The sequence below is a fragment of the Thamnophis sirtalis genome, unplaced genomic scaffold, assembly GCF_051295495.1.
Source record: "Thamnophis sirtalis isolate CommonGarterSnake01/CBP01778 unplaced genomic scaffold, rThaSir2_p1.2 scaffold_9, whole genome shotgun sequence".
Lineage (NCBI taxonomy): Eukaryota > Metazoa > Chordata > Lepidosauria > Squamata > Natricidae > Thamnophis > Thamnophis sirtalis.
The window spans coordinates 20,078,400-20,093,143 of record NW_028261389.1 but is presented as its reverse complement, the minus strand read 5'-3'; the positions used below and the strand labels follow the sequence as shown (position 1 = coordinate 20,093,143).

The 14,744-nt window shown below is 39.1% G+C and overlaps 1 protein-coding gene across 2 annotated transcripts in view; it reads right to left on the bottom strand.

Annotated features, from left to right (window-relative positions):
- Positions 1 to 14,744, bottom strand: part of CHRM2 (cholinergic receptor muscarinic 2) — a 201,015-nt gene that overhangs the window by 18,525 nt on the left and 167,746 nt on the right. The gene's annotated exons all lie outside the window — the stretch shown is intronic.

Below are 14,744 nucleotides of genomic sequence, written 5' to 3'. Positions count from 1 at the left end.
CTCAACATTTTGATCTGGCACTTTCTTTGCAGAAACATGATAACTAGATAATGCCAATTGAAGCAACACTTGCACACCTTGCCAGTTTCTGAGTACATCAGGGAAGGGTTCTTTGCAACATCCCTGATCAATGTTTCAAAGGAAATTATCTAAATACTTTTGTGTGCAAAGTAGTCATGAACTGTCAAGACCAGGTGATTGGGCATCTTGAAAGCAATGCAGATGCCCTCAACTGGTTGTCTTGTATAATGCAAATTTTTGTCAAACAGAGCACCGTGGACACTCTACACTACTTAGAAGTAGAGGGGCACTTCTCTGCTCAGTGTTCTTTTAATCAGGAAGTCACCTTCAACAAATGTTCATCAAAAGAAAATAGCCATTTAAAGTTCTGCCCAGCTGCACTTAGCAATAGCAGCTAGTTTTCTATACCACTCCATAGTGCTTTACAGCACTCTCTGAAGAGAATCTAGGTCCTAATCTTACCAACTACAAAAGGATGAGGACTGACTCTACCTTCAAACCTCCATTCCATCCCACTCCAGGGGAAGGATACTGTAAAATCTCCATTCCCTCCTGATCATCTGGGCTCAGAAGGCAGGGAATAGATGGGGGTGGGGCCAGTCAGAAGTGGAATTTACCAGTTCTCAGGATCGAACTGCTGACTGTGGCCTGAAATACTGCATTTAACCACTGAATCACCATGGCTCCTAAGCAGAAATAGCACTGAATGTTACTGATTCTTCTTCTACAAAATATATCAGCCTGCAGGCTACACAAAAAGTGACTGAAAATAACAAACTAAAGCAAACTCTAATTTGACTTGTACAGTGATTATGTTGTACTCTCTTTTCTGGTTTTTTTATTTATTTACAATTTTGTAAAAATCAACTCTAAGTAAGGTGTGCCATTCTAAAAGAGCCAAGCATAATAGTATAGCTCCCCCACCAGCAATATTTTGAAGAAATACACAAGGATATCTAATTCAAATGAAGTGAAGATTCAACTTTGTTATGATATTTTTGTTAAAACTCGGGTAGGCAGAGCTGTCTCTGTAGGTGCCAAGGTACCCACATACTTCCCAAGGCAGCTGTCATGCTTCCCACACCATGTAAGTGTTTGTGTGTGCATTTTAATTAGAAGTAATTCAATGCAGAACTGCTGTGCCACACACAAAGCACGTGAATCTTTACAAATATGCTTTTGGAATCCGTGTAACCAACTCGGAAGTTGAAAAAGGGTAGCTGGCTGTAAACGGATGTTTAATTTGAAAAGGAATCCACTTGCTCCAGAAAAGAAACAAAGATTAGACCTAGATAGGAGGGAGTATTATTTTTGGTTAAGTAGGTATTTTTTCCATAACACTTGTTTATTAAAGTTTCTCGTTGGCAGCTCTTTTATAGGAGACTAGCCAATAACCTGGCATTGCCCGGGTATTTATTTATAGGGGGAAAATGTCTGGACCAAATGTAATTTCTAATGTTGGATTTTCCCACTTACCAGAGGAGTACTGTGAAGCTGTTACCATGGCAATTCCACTGCGCTGTACAGTAGAAGCCATTTTAAGGCATAACACGCTGTATTTTAATATAAGTTTCCAAGTTTCCAAGTTTAATAGAATTTGTATGCCGCCCACTCCCATTGGGACTCTGGGCGGCTCACAACAAGACAAAGAAACATTTAAAATTTATAAAATAAAAATAGAAATAAAAAATACAATATTAAAATTCACATCACCCATTCCATCTAAGCGGGGCTGGATATCAATCAACAGCCCCAAGCCTGCCGGAACAGCCAGGTCTTGACGGCTTTACGGAAGGCCGGGAGAGTGGTAAGGGTCCGGATCTCTGCAGGTAGATCGTTCCACAGGGCCGACGCAGCAATAGAGAAGGCCCTCCCCCGGGGGACCGCCAGCCGGCATTGTCCGGTTGACGGCACCCAGAGGAGGCCCAACCTGTGTGATCTTGTTGGTCGTTGGGAGGTAAGTGGCAGGAGGCGGTCTCTCAGGTAGCCAGCTCCTAAACCATGTAGGGCTTTAAAAGTAATGACTAGCACCTTGAAGCGCGTCCAGAGACCAATAACACATTCCCCGAGGGGTTTTAGGGGTGTCATTCCCCGAGGGGTTTTAGGGGTGTCATTCCCCGAGGGGTTTTAGGGGTGTCATACCCCCTACAGTATTTCTTTCCAGAGAGTAAGTCATCTGTGTACCAAGTTTGGTTGAAATTGCTTGAGGCGTTCCAGAGTTATACTGGAACATACACACACAGCCATGTATGTATGTATGTATGTATGTATGTATGTATGTATGTACGTACATACATACATACAGACAGAGATATAGATAGAGATAGAGATAGACATAGATATAGAGATATATATAGATATAGATAGAGATAGAGATAGAGATAGAAATAGAGATATATAGAGATAGAGATATAGATATCTGCACTGTACCCTCCAAATACCAAATGGAAAAGATTATCTATTACTGGTACATGGGACATCTGATTAGTATATAAAGGAATAGCTGTATGGAGTTAAAGTTCTTCAAACCCTTTCCCAACTCCAGCTAAGATCCATCTACTGATAAATACCCAGGCATGCCCTCCATCACTGAAACATAATGGTTCCCCAAGGCATTATGAATGTTAGTGTAATTAATTTCAAAATGGCTTGAATTGCAATATGTAGGTCCTTGGAACATCTATTTCTTTGATCATGTTCGGAGATGCACCCCCTCCAAAGATTATTCCAAGAAAAAAAGAACCGGAAACACCAATACTAGTTTGATATAGTGGCTCCAAGAGAGAAGGCACTTTTGTCCTTTAATTGCATTTCATCTTTTCTTTCATTTCCATGAACCGATTCAAGTGAATAAGCTAGCTTTGTGAGATGAACAATCGAACAACCTAGCCTTGTTTTATTTAGAAGCTGCATTTCATAGGCTGGATACATTTATGATGATTTCAAGAGACAGATTTTTGTTCTATTCCAAACCTCCTTAAGAGGTGCATATGGATTCTCAAGGCTATTCCTAGAAGGGAGAGGCAGCAGCGATAAAACAGAAGCCTGCTGACTTCGGCATTTTGTGCAGCTGTTAATGTAGAAACCTTCTTCTGCACAGAGAATTATAAGCAATTAAAATCTTTAACGGATGATCACATGTTGCCTGAAAGTATGAGTGTTTCCCTTACTTTAAAAGCAGATTGCCTAACCCATCCATCCACTCCTGTCCCCACAAAATTCCTGATTCAAACATATCAAAAGGGAAGACCACCCCCACCTTTTATCAAAATACAGGCAAATGACTTTTTTGGGGGGGGGGGACAGGGGTTGCTCATAATTCAATGGTAGACACAATCAGTTAAGAACAATACAAATGATTCATATTCACAAAGGAGCAGAAGAAAAGAATAATCTGTAATCTTCAGGAAAAACCTGTTTACAAATTATGAACAGCATTGATGGTTATATAGATTAGCAGCAGAATCTACCATCCATTCATCCATATCTATCTGTCTGTCTGTCTGTCTGTTCTGTCTGTCTATCTATCTCTATCTCTATCTCTATCTCTCTGTCTGTCTGTCTATCTATCTATCTATCTATCTATCTATCTATCTATCTATCTATCTATCTATCTATCTATCTATCTATCATCTATCTATCTATCTATCTATCTTATCTTATCCATCCATCCACATCTCTCTCTCTCTCTCTCTCTCTCTCTCTCTCTCTCCATCCATCCATCCATCCATCCATCCATCCATCCATCCATCCATCCATCCATCTAGCTATCTATCTTATCTACCATATCTATCTACCCCATCTATCTACTGCATCTTCTCCTACCTCCCGCACTCTCTCATCTTACTCTACACCATGTGTGATGTAGTCCCATGAAATGAGTGGACCTTGGCCTCCCAGGAAAAATTGAATATGATCCTGGATCATTACAGTAGACCATGTAGACTAAAACTAGACTAGTTTTATAGTCAACCAAAGATACGTGTAAAAGAAAACCAGAGACACAGTCACATCATAAATGTCTCTAGCTGAATAGTAATCCAAATTTAACCAAGATATTCTAACCCTGATGTGAAATTCATGTGAACCAGATACAAAGCCCCTCTTGCCAAATAATAGATCTCTTAATAAAAAGCCTTCTTTGAAAACTATTGCAATGACATAAATATGAATTGCCTCAGATGGTTGATCTTTGATGTTTCTCCCCTACTGTAAGTCATTATCACTCCTCAGTTGATACTGATTGCACTCGCTAAGCAAAAATCAGATTTTGACTGAATTATCCAAATATGCTCCTTATGTGAGAAAAAATATACACAGTATGGTAGAAGTGTGGAGTGCTGAACTCCTTTGATAACTTCATGCCTCCTAATTCTGGAACCCAATGGGAAAACTGTGGTTAAAATGAAAGCAATGGGCAAAGTTTGTGAAAGTTGTTGAGGGAGCTCTGCTTTTCCTCTCACAAGTTTAGTACTTCCTAAAATATTATTTTCAATTTCATAACAACTCGCACCATCTCCAACAAGCAACAAAATCAACCACACAAGATTAACAATCTTGATCTTAGGCAGCCACTAAGTGAGTTGAAGGGACACGGTGGCTCAGTGGCTAAGATGCTGAGCTTGTCGATCAGAAAGGTCAGCATTTCGGCAGTTTGAATCCCTAGTGCTGCATAACAGAGTGAGCTCCCGTTACATGTCCCAACTTCTGCCAACCTAGCAGTTCGAAAGCATGTAAAAATGCAAGTAGAAAAATAGGAATGACGTTTGGTGGCAAGGTAACAGCGTTCCGTGCACCTTCAGTGTTTAGTCATGCCGGCCACATCGCTACGGAGACATCTTTAGACAACGCTGGCTCTTTGGCTTTGAAACAGAGATTAGCATCACCCCCTAGAGTCAGGAACCACTAGCACATATCTGTGAGGGAAACCTTTATCTTTACCTTAACTATTTCAAAACTAAGTCCTGTCTAGCATATAGAACAGAATCAGGAATAAAATGGTTTGGCCCTTTTTATGGCTCCATCCTTTATTTTTCATATAAATCTACAGTCCTCGTGGAGTTTGAAAATATCAGATACTCTCTGAAATCTCTTTCTCCCTCTCCCTCTCTCTCTCTCTCTCTCTGTGTGTGTGTATCTATATACTGTATATCTATATTTATGTATCTATTTATGTATCTATGTATCTATGTATCTATGTACCTATGTATCTATCTATCTCTATCTCTATCTCTATCTCTATCTCTATCTCTATCTCTATCTCTATCTCTATCTCTATCTCTATCTCTATCTCTATCTCTATCTCTATCTCTATCTCTATCTCTATCTATCTATCTATCTATCATCTATCTATCTATCATCTATCTATCTATCTATCTATCTATCTATCTATCTATCTATCTATCTATCTATCTATCTTCATTCTTTAATTCACAGTGGGATTCATATTATAAATATAACAGGAATAACATTTTCCAATAAGATGTTTCTGCTGACTAATTAGAAGCCGGAACTGCAGTGAAATTGAATTTTCACATTTAAAATATCACAACAGGATTCATGCCGTGTATAACACATGGTGAGGCTTGCTAATCTTTGTTTTTTGCTGAACAAAGCTAACAGAGCTCAGGGTTTATTGATGACTCATGCCGTATGCCTTTCCATAAAGCTTCTGTGTGCTTAAAACAGAGATTTGCAACAGCAAACATGTAACTCTAAAGTGTTATAAAGGAAGGTGGCTTTCTGACCTTTGGTAAACATGAATTAATGATAATCATGACTTGGGCAACTGTGTCTATGAATAACATTTAGCCCATTAGAAAGATACTAAAGGGGATAGCAAAATCAAAACTTGATTAGCCTTGCTTATATCTTGCTTACTGCACTGATATGTTGGACATACATGTAATGCCAGAAAGAAAAGGCCACTCAAGAATAAGAACAAATTGCTATCAAAAATAAACCAGACATTTTAAATAGGACTTTTCAAATGTATGTCAACAGTTCATTTTCCTCTTTAGAGATGTCTCTTAGATATTAAAGACAAGTCAACATTTTCTTAGTTTATCTTTAAAGGACAGATGTCTCATGTTCTGCTGAAATATACAGTATATGCATCTCCAGTCAAGCTAGGAAACAGGATTTCAGACTTGGTGATATGCTTATCAAAGCATCAGACAAGTTGGAATGACTTATGGCCTATGAACCTGACTGGCATAAACATGTTATGCCCTGCCAGGTGACACATCATCTTTTATATTCTTGTTTTTATACAGTAAAAATGGGCAACCTGTAAATTTTATATCACATTAGGTCAGGGGTGGGCTGCTGGGGGTTGTCAAGGGTTCGGGAGAACCTCTAGCTAAGATTCTGTGCAGTTCAGAGAACCCCCAACTCCCAATCCTGGCTGGCCCTGCCCACCCCTCCCCTCCCCTCCCCTCACAGGAGTCCCAACACAGCCCATTTTGGATGCGGAGGCCTGGGGAGGGCAAAAAACAAGCCTACCAGAAATTTGGGAAGGCTGAAATGGGCGCATTTCCAGCCTCCAGACAGCCTCTGAAAACCTCTAAAAACGGGGAGCCTGTTTTAACTTTCCCGGAGGCTCGAGGAAAGCCTCTGGAGCCCAGGGAGGGCAAAAACAACCCCCTGCCAAGGTGCAGGAGGTCAACTAGGCCACACCCACCATGGCCATGCCCACCCAGCAACTGGGCAGAAAACCCCTTGCTAAATTTTTTGAAGCCCACGCCTGCATTTTAGGTCCTAAGATTTATATCACACAAACCTGGATTTATTTTAAAAAGAAATAAGCAAGTAATACCACTGGAGGGAGGGGGGGGATTACAGATAGTCCTCGACTTACAACCATTCATTTAGTGACCGTTTGAAGTGGCAACGGCACTGGAAAAGCGACTTATGTCCATTTTTCACACTTATGACCATTGCAGCATCCCCCTAGTCACATGATCAAAATTCAGACACTCATATTTATGACAGTTGTGGTGTCATCATTTGAGAGCTTCTGACAATCAAAGTCAATGAGGAAACCAGATTACAACTATGATACTAACTTAACCACCACAGTGATTGATTACATAAGGGTGGCAAGAAGGGTAGCAAGACGGGACAAAACTCACTTTACAATTGCTTCACTTAGCAACAGAAATTTGAGGCTCAATTGTGGTCACAAGTTGAGGACTACCTTGGTCTCACATCTTATTTAAGAATGGGGGGGGGGGAGAATAAAGAATGTAGGGAAAAAAAGAGAGAAAAGCCATGCCAAAAGAGGAAAGAAATCCTGAAACAGAAAAAAAAAAAACTGAAAAAAAACCCTGATTGAATCAGTGCCAGGAAGATTTATTTTGATGCCTCCCTAATATAGAGGTGTCCCTGAAAGACATTTTTTTCTAGGCAGAAACCAACTTGGCTTTAGGATGAAATACTGCGAATGGTTTTTTTCCCCAGTCATTGAAGAGTTTAATTGAAGAGTTTAATCTAAAATACATCATGTTTTAAATACGTCACACCTTTTACTGGGAACAATTTCAAAAATTGTTTCCACCACACATAAACTGAAATATATAACTTATTTCTGCGGCTTTCCATTACCTCAGAACACAAGAAATGACATAATGATTCAAATCAAATCATATGCAGCCTTGGGCCTATAGGTTTTCCCTCCCCATCATGTATAAACCAGTATACTATGTTTAGTCTAAATCAGGGGTTTTGAAGCCTTTTTGGAAATGTAGAAAGCAGTGTGATAAACCTGTACAAGGGCAGAGGCAAATTCAACACAGAAAGTTTTGATCAAAACCTTTGTATCAGTGTACTTCATATACATTCAGTTTATACCATGAGTCTGAACATAGATTTTTTTTTTTTGGGGGGGGGAGAGGTGGGTTTCACATAATTTTAGCACTGGCTCACCGTGCACTGAAAACATATGCGTGCTCCTTCCGCACATGCGCATGGCTATCAGGCCTGCAGCCATCTTTTCTTTTGGATCTTTGGCCTGGCACACTTTCTATTATTCTACTATGTATTTTCTATTGTGGAAAAATGGGAGAGGGGATTGTATAGAGTAAGATGCTATGTAGCCATAACAAAATTCTTTCTAGAAATCCAAGGCCACCCTTTGTCTTCGCACCTCTGCACCTGACCGGAACTGGATGGCTGGAACTGCCAGCATGGAAGTGGAAGATTGGACCCTATGATGGACTTGTGGGTGTGGGAGCAAGATCTTGAACTTTCAACTGGGTAGGGAAAACCGGGAAGCTTTCAGATTTGGGTTTTCCCAGATGTGCCAACATGGCTCTCTTCATAAATTGGAACTTTGAACAATACTTTGCCTTGGACTCTGATTTACTTTTGGATGCTATTTGGAAACACTGACAGTGGCCTTCCAGTCATGAGTTTTGCTCATGCATGTGGCTTGCACACATGCATATGGCTTAGAATACATGGCTAAATAGGACAGCATAGTGCTGGGGCGGGTGGGCAGGGGCGATCCCACCTACAGTTCGCCAATACTGGTTCGTATGAACTGGTTTGAACACCACCCCTGGCGGGGGTTGGAGATGCCTTTGAATCAATCTTGACTTTTTTGTAAAGTACTTCACTCCCTCTAATCTCTCAAAGTCACAAGCTCTCACATCAGGATGTCCATTCCATCTTCCTACCAACTGTAGCTTGAGCTAGAGATGAAAAAGCTTGGTGATCCAAGCTTTCTATTGGGGCTTTGCACATTTAGAGAGTTATTTGTAAAAGGTGCTTTCAACCTGGAATAAATATATGCTAACCACTATCTATTAAAGTGGCCCAGGTTTTTACAAGCTGGAAAAAGAAGCCACATTTTAAGGTCTTTGTAAGGTGCTGCTTGCATCTGGTTGAAAAACTTCATTCACATCAATTTTGAAGCATGCACAATCCTAATGTCTATACAAATTTGTTAGAAATTGTGTGGTATTCATTTTCATACCCTTTGAACCAATGGTGAAATTCATTTTTTTTACTACTGGTTCTGTGGGTGTGGCTTCGTGGGCATGGTGTGGCTTGGTGGGCGTGGCAGGGGAAGGATACTGCAAAATCTCCATTCCCACCCCATTCCAGGGGAAGGATATTGCAAAATCTTCCCACTCAACTCTGGGGCCAGCCAGAGGTGGCATTTGTTGGTTCTCCAAACTACTCAAACTTTCTTCTACCGGTTCTCCAAAACCTGCTGGATTTCACCCCTACTTTGAACTCCAAACTGGATGCTGCAGAGATGTTTTGCACATGCATCAAAAGACTGAAGCATGGTTGGTATCATACTATCTCTCTCAATGTGTATTACAGTCATCTGAATAACTAACCCTACTCATTTCTCCAGCAAAACAATTTTCATTTATATTATACAACAATACACGAATAAGAAAATGTTATTGCATTCTTTTTCTCTAGCATGAAAAAATATGGCTCTTAGCTTTCTCAGGTGTACATTTCACATAGTATTTGATTTATGCCTGGTCAGGTGATTTGTAGTCCTTTAATTATAAATGGAGTGGACAGATCAAAGAAGATGTTGACTTTGTTTAAGAGCTGTGAAAAAAGCAAATTTCATGCTAGAGATTAGTGAAGGGGCTGGAAAAAAAAAACCCTGCCGGCATGAAAACACCCTTAAACAAATCTACAGTATACTGTGTAAAGTTCTTGTTCTCCCATTTGAAAAAGGATGTATCAGAGCTGGGGAAAAGGGAGAATCAAAATAACCATCAGAACAATGAAATGGTTTTTTTTTATATATGTGAAATGATATAATAGATAAACTAATTGTTTCTGTATATACTTAGCTATGCTTCTCCTATTCATGGAGGAGGCAGGAAAAATAGCTAACGCTAGCAAAGAACTAACTGCACTGTTGACGCCTTTCCCTCTAAGGTCTGGTAGGACCGGATTGGCTGTGTGGGAGGAAAACAGTGTGTGTGAATGAGCCATAAGAAAATGAGACTATGATTAAATGAACAATTTAATTTTGCAAATTTAACCACTTGTCTTTGTCAAAGCACAGTCAAAACACAACCTGCGTTTCAGAAGATGAAAATAGCAACTCGGTTGATTTTGTGTTCATTCTTTGCAGTAGCACACAATGTGCCTTACAATGGCTAAAGTTGTTCTCATTTAAGATGACAGGTCTTCTTTCACAAGGATGCCAGTGTATTCCTTTCCATAACTTCTCATTGATCAAATGGGATTTTTATCATCATCATCATCATTATTATTTCTAATTCAAAGATAGGTGTATCATATTCCATGAAATGATCAGATGAGAAATTATTTGGAAACCAAGTTTTATTTCAATATATTCATTTTCACTCTCCTAACTATAAATGCTATGAACTATGGATACCTACAAATCCATATGTAAAGGTTAGGATTAGGGTTAGGTTCCCCTTGCACATACTTTATATGTTAGTTGTTCCTGACTCTATGGGGAGGTGCTCAATTCCATTTCAAAGCCGAAGAGCCAGCGCTCTCTGAAGACATCTCCATAGTCATATGGCCCGCATGACTGAAGGCACACACAACCCTGTTACCTTCCCACCAAAGGTGGTTCCTATTTTTCTACTTGCATTTTTACATGCTTTTGCAAGCTGCTAGGTTGGCAGAAGCTGAGACAAGTAACAGGAGCTCACTTCGTTACACAGCGCTAGGGATTCGAACCGCCGAACTGCCAACCTTTCTGATCGACAAGCTCAATATCTTAGCCACTGAGGCACCACATCCTTAGCCCTGCACCCCACAGATCCACAGAAGATAATAATGGATTTCTTACAGTAGATTATTAAACCCACAGAAGATCCAATTTTATATTTCCAGTAAGTAATAAAAATGTTAATATATAAAAACAGAAAAATGTGTAGCTTTCCAATAGACTGCCCATTGTACATGTTTAAGAAAAGCAAATTCTCTCTCTCTCTCTCTCTCTCTCTCTCTCTCTCTCTCTCTCTCTCTCTAACACACACACAATACTCAAAGTAATGGTAATTGATCTGACAATTAAACACTAACTTGGGTAGTAATTAGAACGTTGATCTGGAATGCTAAAATTTAAACATGCATTTAAAAAGTCTATCTACACGTGCCTATTAAAAATCTGTATCAAAAATACATGAATATTTGTGCATTTCCCCCCTGTTTGGTTTATAGGAGATCTTATCCCTTTACCTATCTTTCTTTAAGTGACCAATACTAATGTTATCAAGAAGATAGTAATTATACAGACCAACCTCTGAAAAGCAGAAAAAGAAATTTAATCAAATGTATATGGGATTTATCTATGTCTTTTGTATGTTTAATCTGATACTACTGTAAAAAATGTACTAGTACATAGAACAGTAATGTATGTTCTTTGTTGTTTTAAATATTTTGAAAAATAAATTGCTACTCAAGGTAAACATCACTCTTAATAGGGAAATTTATCATACTAATATGAAATGAATCTGATCACAGATTCATGTGTGTTTGTTCATATCTGTGTTATGCATTTGGATGGATCGGTCTATCTCTCTGTCTCTGTCTTTGCTTCTGTCTGTCCTTCTGTCTGTCTCTCTCCACTCACTCACTCACTCACTCACTCACTCTCACACACAAACACACACAGACATCACCGTTCCCCCCCATATGACCAAATCTCCTAATATAATAGGATATTTCTACATATACACTAATATACAACTCCCAACTACCCAAAATTATCAAACTCCTGGTAATCCAAATGTATCTCTATAATGGATCAGTATCAACAATATTCCATAGTCACAACTGGTTTAGAGATACTTTCCTAGATCCCGAGATGACTCCCTAGAAGAATCTCAATTACTACTGGTTTTGATTCATGATTTGATTTAGAAAGATCAAACTCCCACAATGGTGGTTGGTTGGACTCCTTACTTAAAATGATGTGTCTACAACAACTGTTTTAAGCATTTTTCCAGCACATCTTACCATATGTAAACTAGACTCAGAGAAGTCTTCTGATCTGAATCTTCTATCTGGTCATCTGAGACCTTAGAGAAGTCTAGTTTTGCGATAAACTGCTTAGAATCTCATTATCCAAGTGGCATAGCAACGAACAAGTGAATACATGTTTGAAACCTGTTGGCCAAATATCTGTGGGATAGAAGTTAAGACTTCAGGGGGTGTACTTTGCCCTTTTCCAAACGTTTTTTTTAAAACAATTTCTTTGCCCACGAAGAAGTTGATTGCAATTAGAGCCATTCAAGAGCTGGACTCAGTTTCCTGTTATGGGAATTGCTGAAGGATTTTGCACCCCTAGTTCTTTGACATTTCTTTTATTGTCTTTCTAAGTCTTTCTATGTACTGGAAAAACTCATGTTTCAGAAGGGAAATTCTACCTAATCCTATGGAATCAGGATCTCTCCCTTATTTGTGTTTATAGGACAGTCTATTAGCATGCATGTTATAAGAACATTGAATAAATAGATGATTATGATAACCAGCCTTGTTTATTTGTCCTTCCCCTTCAACAAAATTACAGGTGACTTAAGAAGCTCCTGTTTATTCTCTATGTATTTCATGTAGGCGGGGGTTTGGGGGTGAACTCTTTAGTAAATTAGCACAATTTATCTAGCAGTCAACTGCAATACATTGGCAGTTAATGAACTAGCCTGAGAAAGTTACAAAATAATAACAGGGAACATACCTTTTATTTTTTACCTAACTGCCAGCATTTCTAAATGACAATTCTCTATAGAGCATTGCTACAATGACCCAGAATCTCTGGGAAGATTTTCAGGCATGAAATTCAAAGAGACAAGCTGTATTTTGTGGGTTACATCCAGTCTTTGAGCATAGATATTTAAGAAAATATCAAAAGGAGAATTCTGTTCCATAACAAGCACAGAATGGGTGGAGGCTTTCAAACAGCCCATTTTTTCGGTATGTGAGCCATTTGAAGACCAGGGTTTACTTTATGCTATCTCATGTTAGCTCAAAGCCGGTAACGCTACAGAATAGGAAACGGAGTCTGGCTCTGTAACAGATGTTCTCTTGTAATCAGTAATGATGATTTGTGCTCACAAACAAAAGGCTCAAATGCTTTCTACAGCAATACAAGACCAGGAGCACATTTAACATTCTTGCCAATCTTGAAATCTCTGTCCTGCCATCTGGATTTGAGGGACTTTCAATGTTTAGTCCCCATGTATACCAGGGCAATTGAAGATCAGCTGGCCAGGAAAAGGACATTCTGATTCATGAACATTTTCTGTTGTATGGGTGGGCAGTCATGCTGGGTGGATCCAAGCCCTCATTGTAGAAGATGACTCGTCTGAGCCTGAGGGAGGGGTCAAGCGTGTCATTAGTTTGGCGTCCCTAATGCCCACAGGAGATCTAAGTTCAACCCTCCTTGAATCTACCACCAATTTGCCTTGACTGTTAGTAGTTCAGATTCTTATTTATAGATAGCACGGAATAAACTTGTACTCATTTGAATAACTTGGCTTCCTGATTTCTTGCTCCTGATGTATATATTATGTATATATATATGATATATATTGTTGTATGTATGTATGTATGTATGTATGTATGTATGTATGTATGTGTATGTGTAAGTATGTATGTATGTGTATGTGTGTGTATGTGTGTGTATGTATGTAAAGCCCTACATGGCCTAGGACCCGGATATCTACGAGACCGTCTTCTGCCACACACCTCCCTATGACCGATAAGATCGCACAGGGTGGACCTTCTCCAGGTGCCATCAGCTAGACAGTGTCAGCTGGCGGGGCCTCGAGGGAGGGCCTTTTCTGTTGCCACTCCGGCCCTATGGAATGAGCTGTCCCCAGAGATCCGGGCCCTGCCCACTCTCATGGCTTTCCGAAAAGCTATTAAAACCTGGCTATTCCAGCAAGCCTGGGGCTGTTGACCTCTTGACCGAGGTCCAGCCCCGATTAGACTGGGTGCATGATGAGTTTATTTTAATCTGTTTTTCTTCTGTTTGTTTTTTTAACCTTTTCTTTTAGAATTTTATTTCTGTAAGCCGCCCGGAGTCCTTCGGGATTGGGCGGCCTATAAATTTAATAAATAGAAATAGAATAGAAATATGTATGTATATATGTATGTATGTATGTATGGGCTTAAAGTATAATCGGAGCTGCTGTCTTTCTATAAATCTTGGTGGGGGTGTATGGAGTACACACAGCTAGCTGATGAGAGCTAAATAGCTTGAAATAGAACTATACTAGTCTCCCTTTATTTATTTATCAGCTATATATATATATATATATATATATATATATATATATATATATATATATATATATATATATATATATATATATATATATATATATATATATATATATATATATATATATATATACACACACACACACACACACACACACACACATACATACATACATCCCACAACATTGTCCCAAAGTTCATCATAAAACATTTACTTTGAATGAAAGTTTATTCTTTACATAGCCCTGCATGCCTTCTAAAATATGAGCTTCAGATTTTAATGTAAGTATACTCCTCTGATTTGCTGCAATATATACATGCCATGCCTTGTGTCTACAATAATAAAATTTATTACTCCCTTACATTCCTCTCCAGGCTCAGAGAGAGAGTTATTTAGCAATCAGTGTAATAACTCACCCTCAAGAGGCATCAGCATTTCATTAATGGTCCAAGCAGTGGCTCCACATATAATTGGT